Raw genomic sequence first — 9,582 nt, 5'->3', positions numbered from 1 at the left:
AAATGTGCTTTTAAAATTTGTGGGGGAATTTCCAATGTGTTATTTTTTGGCTACTGGGTTTTGTGCAATGTGAATTTTTTTAAATAGTTTAGACTAAAATATAACTCTTTTATTTTTTTTTTTTTTAAATGTTTTTATTAAAAATTGGTGTTTTCAACATGTAAAAGTAAAAAATAAACATTCCCTTTAAAAAATTTGCAAAAAAGGGAAGTGCGGGCCCAGGGATTTTATTGGTTTTATTTATACCCGTTTTTTGGGTCTTTACCCCCAATTGAAAAAGTATATTATTTTGCAAAAAAGGGCTTTCTTCATTTGAAATTTTTAAAGGATTGATCAAAAAGGACAGTTTTTTGGGTTTGCCCCAATTAACCCAATAAAAAATTTCATTTCATGCTTTTTTTCCCAATTTTTAATAAAACACCGCTGAAATTCCCAATTCCATGGATATGGGTTGTGTTCCAAAAATCCTGGAAAAAATCCCTGTGCTAAAAAGAAATTTTCATTTTTTTATATGTCTAACTGACTTTATATGGATTTATTAGTTTACTAGTTTTCTTGTTAAATGATAATTATTGATTTTTGTTGATTTTCACTGTGATTATTATTTATACTCTGTATGTAATAGATTTTTGTTGTTCTTTTGTGGTGATATTTTTGGTTCTAATTTGTAAATAACTATCGACACCTTGTCTGATTTTTGGAATTTATGTTTGACATACTTGTCATTAAAGATTTTTATTTTGGTTTGCTTAATTAATTATTGTATATATGTTGAATGAATTTTATTAAATGTTATAAAATAAGTTAATATAAAGAGGGTCATAACTGGTTTGTAATGCATGATTGATTATTTTAATTAAATTGATTCACACAAGTTTTAGAATGGCCTGAGACGGAAACAGTTGGATAAAATATACAATCAAATGCTTGTCCTTGACATTGTTAGTAATACGTGAATATTGCTGTTAAACCAACAATAAAATTAATTAAAATTTAGGAAAATCACTGTTATTTAATGGGCACTTTAAATGGATTTCCAGTGTTTACAGATTTATGTAAATTTTTGGGTTAAACTTGTTTATCCAATTGCTTACAACTGAGATAATAAAATAGTCACTGGTTGACCTGGTTTGCGCAAAAGAAAAACATGTTTTTTTTTAAATGATACTGTTTGTGAGCATTGATCTAAGCAATAATGGGAAAAGGTGTGGCTAAATGTTCCGCTACGAAAAACCAGAAAAGGCCATAATTTTTTTTACTCAATTAAATATATGAACAAGTTTAAAAATGCCCTCACATTGTGAGATGGAGATTGTTGATGTGAATGTATATATGAAATAGGTATAGATGTTTTGCAAATGATTCTGGGAAAACTAGAACCAGATTTTTCCCTACTTGCTGATTTTTTATATATTGCTGTTTTAAAATTCCCCTGTTCTATAGTTAAATTGAAATAAAAATTAAGAAATCCTTTTGCTTTTTTTTTTCCCCAAAAGTTTCATCCCCTCCAGATGCTCAATTTTTTTTTCAAGAAAAATTTAAACTTGAGAAAAAGGTACTAGGTCTAATATTTTAAGAAAAGTAAAAAGATTTTAGATTCAACTGATATTTTACATGTTATGTTGCGATTAATGATTGATTTTGCAATATTTATCACCAAAATTATACTGCGTTACTAATGCAGTAAGGGTTGTTTTAGCACATTTTAATCTCTTTTTGATAATTGATGTGGACTGTAAGTGCCATCTGCAATATGTAAATTACATTTACTTTCTCTGTTCACTTCACAATTTTGAACTTTAAAATACATTTTTAAAATTTTCTTGAAAATTAGCATGAATCTGGAGGCATGCTGCTCTAATGCTAGTGCAAGAGTGTATATTTTGTCAAATTGATTTTTGTCATCTTAAATTATTTTAATTTAATAAGCATTTTCATTCAATAAATGTTTATACAGCTACAACATGTACATGTATATCTACTGTATATAAAATAGCAACAGTTGAAATTTCAGATTATACTAGATCTTCACTAGTGAATAGTAACATATTGATGTTTTTGCCTGAAATTTTAAAATAATTTAGTTGTAATTAGTCATTGTATAAGAAAATTCAGAATTTTACGAAATGGAAATCTTTTAATGATCATTGCATTAATACAATGAACATTTTACTATATTCATTGATATTGATGTATTTATTTATGAGTAAATTTTTCAGTTGCAATAATCAAAACAAGCTAGTCAGAAACTAAACTTGTAGAATTATAGAAAAATGAAGTATACAACAGTATTTGGTTCTATACTTTATCACAGTGTTTACAGAAAGCTTACTTGAAAAATAAAAATAAAATAAGTTATCAAAAAATATGTTTATGTGGATGTACCTACTCATATACTATAAAGAACTTCTTAATCATTTAAACTTTTTCATTTGCATGAAATACTGCATTAAAATGATAAGTCAGTAGAGTGAATTTTAGTTCAATATTTCCAAAAATAATGGGGCTACCCTACCAACTTGCCACCAATGAAACACTCTGTTAGGTTTTTTGTATCCAAATTTTAATCAGGTTTTCTGAAAGGAATAACTGGTTATTAGAGTAATGAATGTTGGTGGGCAGGCATAAACTGTTGTCACCATATGCGTATTGTTGGGATTTATTTTTGATCAGATTTTGGCCCTTTGTTTTATATATAGAGAAATACTTTTCAGTACACAAGGTATCTGATATTTATGAAGGGACCCCCTTCTATTTTTGGTGGAAAATCTGGTTTTATGACAATTTCTGTCTCAGGTATACATGTATATCATAAATTAATGATGAAAAAACATGTTTTTGGGCTCATAAGTCACTAGCCTAGATCCATTACTATAACTTTAGTTTTTAATGTCATCATAATTGTAGATGACTAAGCCTTAAAGTCAATCATCAATGTTTATTTAATTGTACCTTATTTTGTGTAAAAATTGTGAAATTATTTATTTGAAACTTTAAGGGTCATAATGGTAGGTCATTGCCTACAATCAATAACTTTATTATGGAATTTTGCTGAAATATTCCCCACTTAAAATTTTTCCTTGGCACTTGTCCTACGGAGAATAGTTGAGCATTCTGTCCACCTGACAGCTCATTGATAGTCTTAAAGGAACTCAACTGAGGTCCAAAAATTTGAATTTCTTACATAGATCAGCTGGGATACTTAAAGATATGCAAAAGATAATTAGAAATATACTGTGAAATAATTTAAAAATCATAATTATTTGTTTATTCTAAGCCCAATTGAAATAATTTGAAAATCATAATTATTTGTTAGCTATTCTAAGCCCAATTTGAGTGAAAAGCGTTGCAAAGATGTTCAATTTTTAATCATTATTCATAATTAGAATAAATATTCTGGAAAAAGGGGGTTATCTATCTAAATTATTGGTCTAAACCTGCATCAAATGGAGTATTGATAACAAAAAACTATTTCTTGTCAAGTCAAAAAACCTCAGTTGAGTCCCTTAAATATAAATTAGGATGAACAGTATCTGCAAGTCTTCATCATAAAACATGTTGTTAAGATTTTATCAAATGAACTTGATTAACTTCATAAATATGTCCAAATTGAATTTGTTTAAATTTTTAGTATATATTAATGTATGGGTTTTTAAAATTTGATTATTGTTTACAATAAAAAAATTATCAAGGAAAATTTAGAAAAGATAAACAAAGGGTGTTTTAATTTTGCCTATCAAAAAGGGAAATAGGATAAAGCCCGGATTGTGGGATAAATTTTGTCACTTATTTGACTGCAATTTTTTTTATATGTGACTGCCCCCAATTTTTAAAAATTTTGATTTCTTTAAAAGTTAAAAATCCCCAATGGATTTTTGTATTCTTTAAAAATAATAAATCCCTTTTTTAATTTTAAACAGGGGAATCCATAAATTAAAAAAGGTTTTCCCACCAAATTTTTTGCAAAAAGGGAAAATTTTAAAAACAAAATTGGAAATTTTGGCCCCTTTGTGTATCTCAATTGAAGGTTTTTAAAAACAAAAAATATGCAACATCAAGGGGTACTTTAAAATTTCCCTGTATGTTAAAAATGATAAGTATCTGTTTTAAAAATTTGTGAAAAATTATTATTATTTAAAAAATTATGGGCAATATTAAAATGGGTTGTAAATTTATCTCTTTTGAGAATGAAATTATGAGAATTTCCAGCATGCTGGGGCAATTTTTGGGCTAAAATAAAAAAAATATATAATGGGACAATTGATGCTTTTGGTTTTATTTTTTAAATCATGAAATTAGTATTCTTGGTTGGGACCTTGTTTTAATGACAAATTCACCTGCCTAAAAAAATGTTTTTGCCCCAAATTTTTCCTAGCTTAAAAATGTTAAGGGGAGACCCCTCTGTACTTTTTACAATTTGAAAAACCCGAGGAAACCCGGAGTTTTAAAATTTTCTTAAAATGAAATTAAAACTTAAACCTTCTTTGGTTTAAAATAGCCAGTGGGTTGGAAGCTGTTTGTACATGACTCATTTGATAAACTTGTTAGTGGGTTTCCATAAAATCCAGCAGACTTGAAGCCCAAAGTGTTTAAAATTTAATTTGATATAAATAAATCGTTTTCAATTGAAAGCTAGAAGACACTTCTCATTTTTCATTAAAATTAAATCCAGACCCCCTTCAAAGAAAAGTGGGGGGAATATTTGTTCAAGTCTGTTTTGCCGTCCGTATTTGGTTTTCCCCATCAATAAAAATAAAAGAACACTTTTAGGGCCTAGGAAAATTTCAAAACTTTGTTGATGATTGTACATGACCAATAGATGACCCCTGTCTTTAGGATCAAGGGGACAAAGGTCATGGTCACATTGACATTGTATGTAAAAACAGTTTCCAATCAATAAATAAAAAAGCTTGGGACTAGGAACTTCAAACTTGGTATGACAATTGCACATGACCAGTAGATGACCTTTATTGATTTTGGGGTCAAAGGTCAAGGTCACATTGACCTTATATGTAAAAAATGTTTCCAATCAACAACTAAAGAACCCTTAAGACTAGGAACTTAGAACTTGGTATGATGATTGTTCATGACCAGTAGATGACACCATATGTTTTTAATCAAAGGTCACATTGACCTTGTAGGTAAAAGTGGTTTCCACTTTCCAATCAATAACTAAAGAACGCTTAGGCCTAGGAACTTGAAAGTTGGTATGTTGATTATACATGACCAGTAGATGACCCCTATTGATTTTGGGGTCAAGGTCACATTGACCTTGTAGGTTAAAGTAGTTTCTGATCAATAACTAAAGAATGTTTAAGCGGAGGAACTTGAAAGTTGGAATGATGATTGTACATGAACAGTAGATGAACTCTATTGATTTTGGGGTCAAATGTCAAGGTCACATTGACCTGGAAGGTAAAAACAGTTTTTGATCAATAACTAAAGAACTCTTAGGCCTTGGAACTTCAAACATGGTATGATGATTGTTCATGATCAGTAGATGACCTTTATTGATTTTGGGGTCAAGGCATCAACGGTCAAGGTCACATTGACCTTGTAGGTATCAATAACAAATGAATGCTTAGGCCTAGGAACTTCAAACTTAGTATATTGATTGTACTTGACCAGTAGATGGCACCTTTTAATTTTTGGGTCAAAGTCACATTGACCTTGTAGGTAAAAACGGTTTCCAATAACCAATAACTCAACAACTGAATTTGGCTGGGTTGATATTTTTTATTACACTAAAAATGTTTTTGGTATACACATTTCAAGGTCTTAGGAAATATAACAAATTGGCTGTTATTATGGAAGCCTACATGATTCATTAAATTTAGGCATATATTATTTGGTACGATTTGTGTTAAATGATTTGACATAAAATTGCTGCACACAACCTTTACAGCGACTTTTCATGACCATATAACCCCTATTGATTTTTAGCTCACCTGTCACAAAGTGACATGGCGAGCTTTTGTGATTGCTTTTCGTCCAGCGTTCGGCCTTCCGGCGTCCGTCCGTTAACTTTTACTTTAAATGACATCTCCTCATAAACCACAAAGCCAATTTCATCCAAACTTCACAGGAATATTCCTTTGGTAGCAAGGGCTACCGAAAGAAAAAACCTAAAATATCTTCTTTGAGCTAGAGCTTAAATATTTGCCATGAAACATCATCTAGTCAGTGTCTACCAAGTTTGTTCAAATAAATGCCCTGGGGTCAAAATTGGCCCCGTTAGGGGGTGGGGGGGGTCATTGATTTTCCTTATTTGTAAATAGTAAAAACTTAAAAAATCTTATTTTAAAAATCCCAAATAGCTAGAGCTTAGCTATTGACCATGAAACATCTTCTAGTGGGTGTCTACCAAGTTTGTTCAAATAAAAGCACTTGGGTCAAAATTGGCCCCACCCAAGGGGGTCATTGTTTTTCCCTTTATATATAGAGTAAAAACTTAAAAAATTTCTTTTAAAAAACCTTTAAAGCTAGAGCTAAGATATTTAGCATGAAACATTTTCTAATGGGTGTCTACCATTTTTGTTCAAATAAGGGTCTTGGGGTTAAAATTTTGCCCCGCCCTGGGGATCATTGATTTTCCTTATATGTATATAGTAAAAACTTAAAAAATCTTCTGTTAAAAAACCTTAAGAGCTAGAGTTTAGATATTAAGCATGAATTATCTTCTAGTGAGTGTCTACCAAGTTTGTTCAAATAAAAGCCCTGGGGACAAAATTGGCCCTGCCCAGAGGGGGGGGGGGGGTCATTGTTTTCCCTATATGTGTATAGTAAAAACTTAAAAAAAGCTTCTTAGATCTAGAGCTAAGATATTTATCATGAAACATCTTCAAATGGGTGTCTACCAAGTTTGTTCAAATAAAAGCCCCTGGTTAAAATTATATACAGGCCTATATACAGGTGAGTGATTTCAGGGCCATCATGGCCCTCTTGTTCAGTCACTAGGTCAAAAGTCAGTCATAATAACCTGACCACATAGCTTAATGGCTGCAGATAGGGGGCATACATGTTTTACAAACATATAGTTTTGCACTTGATATTTGATTACTGTCGAGTCAGCTTGCGGTGAACTCATCTTAGTAGCCACAATTTGGTACAAATGTTCACCATGATGAGGCGGTGTGTCACACACAAAACCCATGTCTGCCTCTTAAATGTCAAGGTAATACTTGGGGGTCAGGGCAAAACCTGTGTCCGCAGCGTAATTGCCACATGCATGGAGGGATTTTAATATAACGGAAAAATGTTCTCCATAGTGTTCTCCATAGTGAGGGGGAGTGTTGGGCAAAAAATTCCAGTGTCTGTGGTAAAGGTCAAATAACAAAAATAAACATTCATTTTCGATTATAACTCCTACTATACATGAATGAATTTTGATAAAAGTTAGCACAAATTATCACCATGTTCAGATTCAAGTTGTCTTGAGCAAAATGAAGTTCAAGGTCAAAAGATTTTTGGCACATGTTTATGCTATGAAGTATCATGTGGTCACAGGATTTTTGTCGAGCGCTCGACATAGTTGTCAAAATGGGTGAATGTTGTTTGTGTGTGCCTGCGTACATTTGAACTAGTCCATGCCATAACTTTGTGCATGGAGGAATTTTTAAATAACATGAATTGAGTTTTTCAGACACAAATGTTCTTCATGAGACTTCGTGTCAAGCACATGAACCAGGGAACCGGGTCAGAGGTCAAGGTCACGTAAGATGATGCAATGTCATGATTTTGCCTTGGTATAATAAGGATGTGTTGCGCACTTCTCACCTATGTATACATCTTTCTCCTTGATCTGAAGCTTTTAGGTTCAGGTTTGAATTAAGACAAGGGGGCTCAACATTCTGCTTGTGGGCATGTCTAGTCTCTACTGAAATTATTTGATATTTTCCAATGATAGTACAACGACTTGCATCTAGATTATAACATAAGTTGCCTAAAAATGTTTATGCCTTCATTCGTGATTGTACTGTTCTTCTGTATTTCTGTTGATCAGTACAATCTTGTCCACTTCATATCTCCACAAATAAGTGATTGTCATCAAACCTTGTGCCTTACATTTGTACGTTTCATTTGGATTTAAAAATTATAAGAGTTATGGCCATTCAAATTTCGATTTACATGGTCTGTCCTCTATAGGGTACAGTATTGTAATAAAACCTTTAGGAGCATTAGTTAGATCAAATGGCATTTTATTAAATTTAAACACTTTGTGGCAACAGAATTCTGTTTTTTTTATGTCACTTTGCATGTAGTCTCATTAGGTCCCTATAAAGCATAGTGTTTGCACGGTCTGTTTGGTATAATGATGCTTATGTCAACAGGCACTAGTCTGATTTGAAAGAAACTTTCACTAAGGTGATTTACATCAAGCCTCGTTTCACATACTATTTGCATCATGCCAAAAAACATTTGTTGTGAATATGAACCTAGGTTTGTAAAAGGTTAACATTATTGCTGACACTGGAGGTCAAGATCATAATTCCATATCTTCTTCCATGGGTTATTGTATTTGTTTATGAACAAACTCTGTACAAGTATAATAGTAACACAATTTTTTTCACATCTATTTTTTGTCAGGAGCATTTTAACTCTTAAACATCCTTCAATTCTTTATCTGATTTTCTTTACACATAAAGGTGTATTTAGGATTACCTGTTGTAAGGTGTGTAACTGAGATTACCTGTGGTAACCTAGTGGTTAAGGTGTGTAACTGAGACAGCCTTGGTAACCAAGTGGTTACAGTGTGTAACTAAGATTACCTGTGGTAACCAAGTGGTTAAGGTGTGTCACTGAGATTACCTGTGGTAACAGAGTGGTTACGGTGTGTATCCCAGACTACTAGTGGTTAAGCTGTGTATCCGAGACAGTCTTAGTAACCAAGTGGTTAAGGTGTATAACTGAGACAGTCTTGGTAACCAAGTGGTTAAGGTGTGTATCCCAGACTACTAGTGGTTACCTAGTGGTTAAGGTGTGTATCCCAGACTACTAGTGGTTACCTAGTGGTTAAGGTGTGTATCCCAGACTACTAGTGGTTACCTAGTGGTTAAGGTGTGTATCCCAGACTACTAGTGGTTACCTAGTGGTTAAGGTGTGTATCCCAGACTACTAGTGGTTACCTAGTGGTTAAGGTGTGTATCCCAGACTACTAGTGGTTACCTAGTGGTAAAGGTGTGTATCCCAGACTACTAGTGGTTACCTAGTGGTTAAGGTGTGTATCCAAGACTACTAGTGGTTACCTAGTGGTTAAGGTGTGTATCCCAGACTACTAGTGGTTACCTAGTTGTTACTGTGTGTAACTGAGATTACCTGTGGTAACCGAGTGGTTACGGTGTGTAACTGAGATTACCTGTGGTAACCGAGTGGTTAAGGTGTGTAACTGAGATTACCTGTGGTAACCTAGTGGTTAAGGTGTGTAACTGAGATTACCTGTGGTAACCTAGTGGTTAAGGTGTGTAACCGAGATTGCTTGCCTCAAACACAAGAATCAATTGTTATAAATCCATAACTTTGTACTACCACAGCATTGGTTAGCCAAGGAAATATTATATGAACATCTCTACAGACTTGCATGTA

The sequence above is a fragment of the Ruditapes philippinarum genome, unplaced genomic scaffold, assembly GCF_026571515.1.
Source record: "Ruditapes philippinarum isolate M1 unplaced genomic scaffold, ASM2657151v2 ctg10287_1_1_1_1, whole genome shotgun sequence".
NCBI lineage: Eukaryota > Metazoa > Mollusca > Bivalvia > Venerida > Veneridae > Ruditapes > Ruditapes philippinarum.
The sequence above is the reverse complement of the archived record's forward strand: the minus strand, read 5'-3'. Positions refer to the sequence as shown.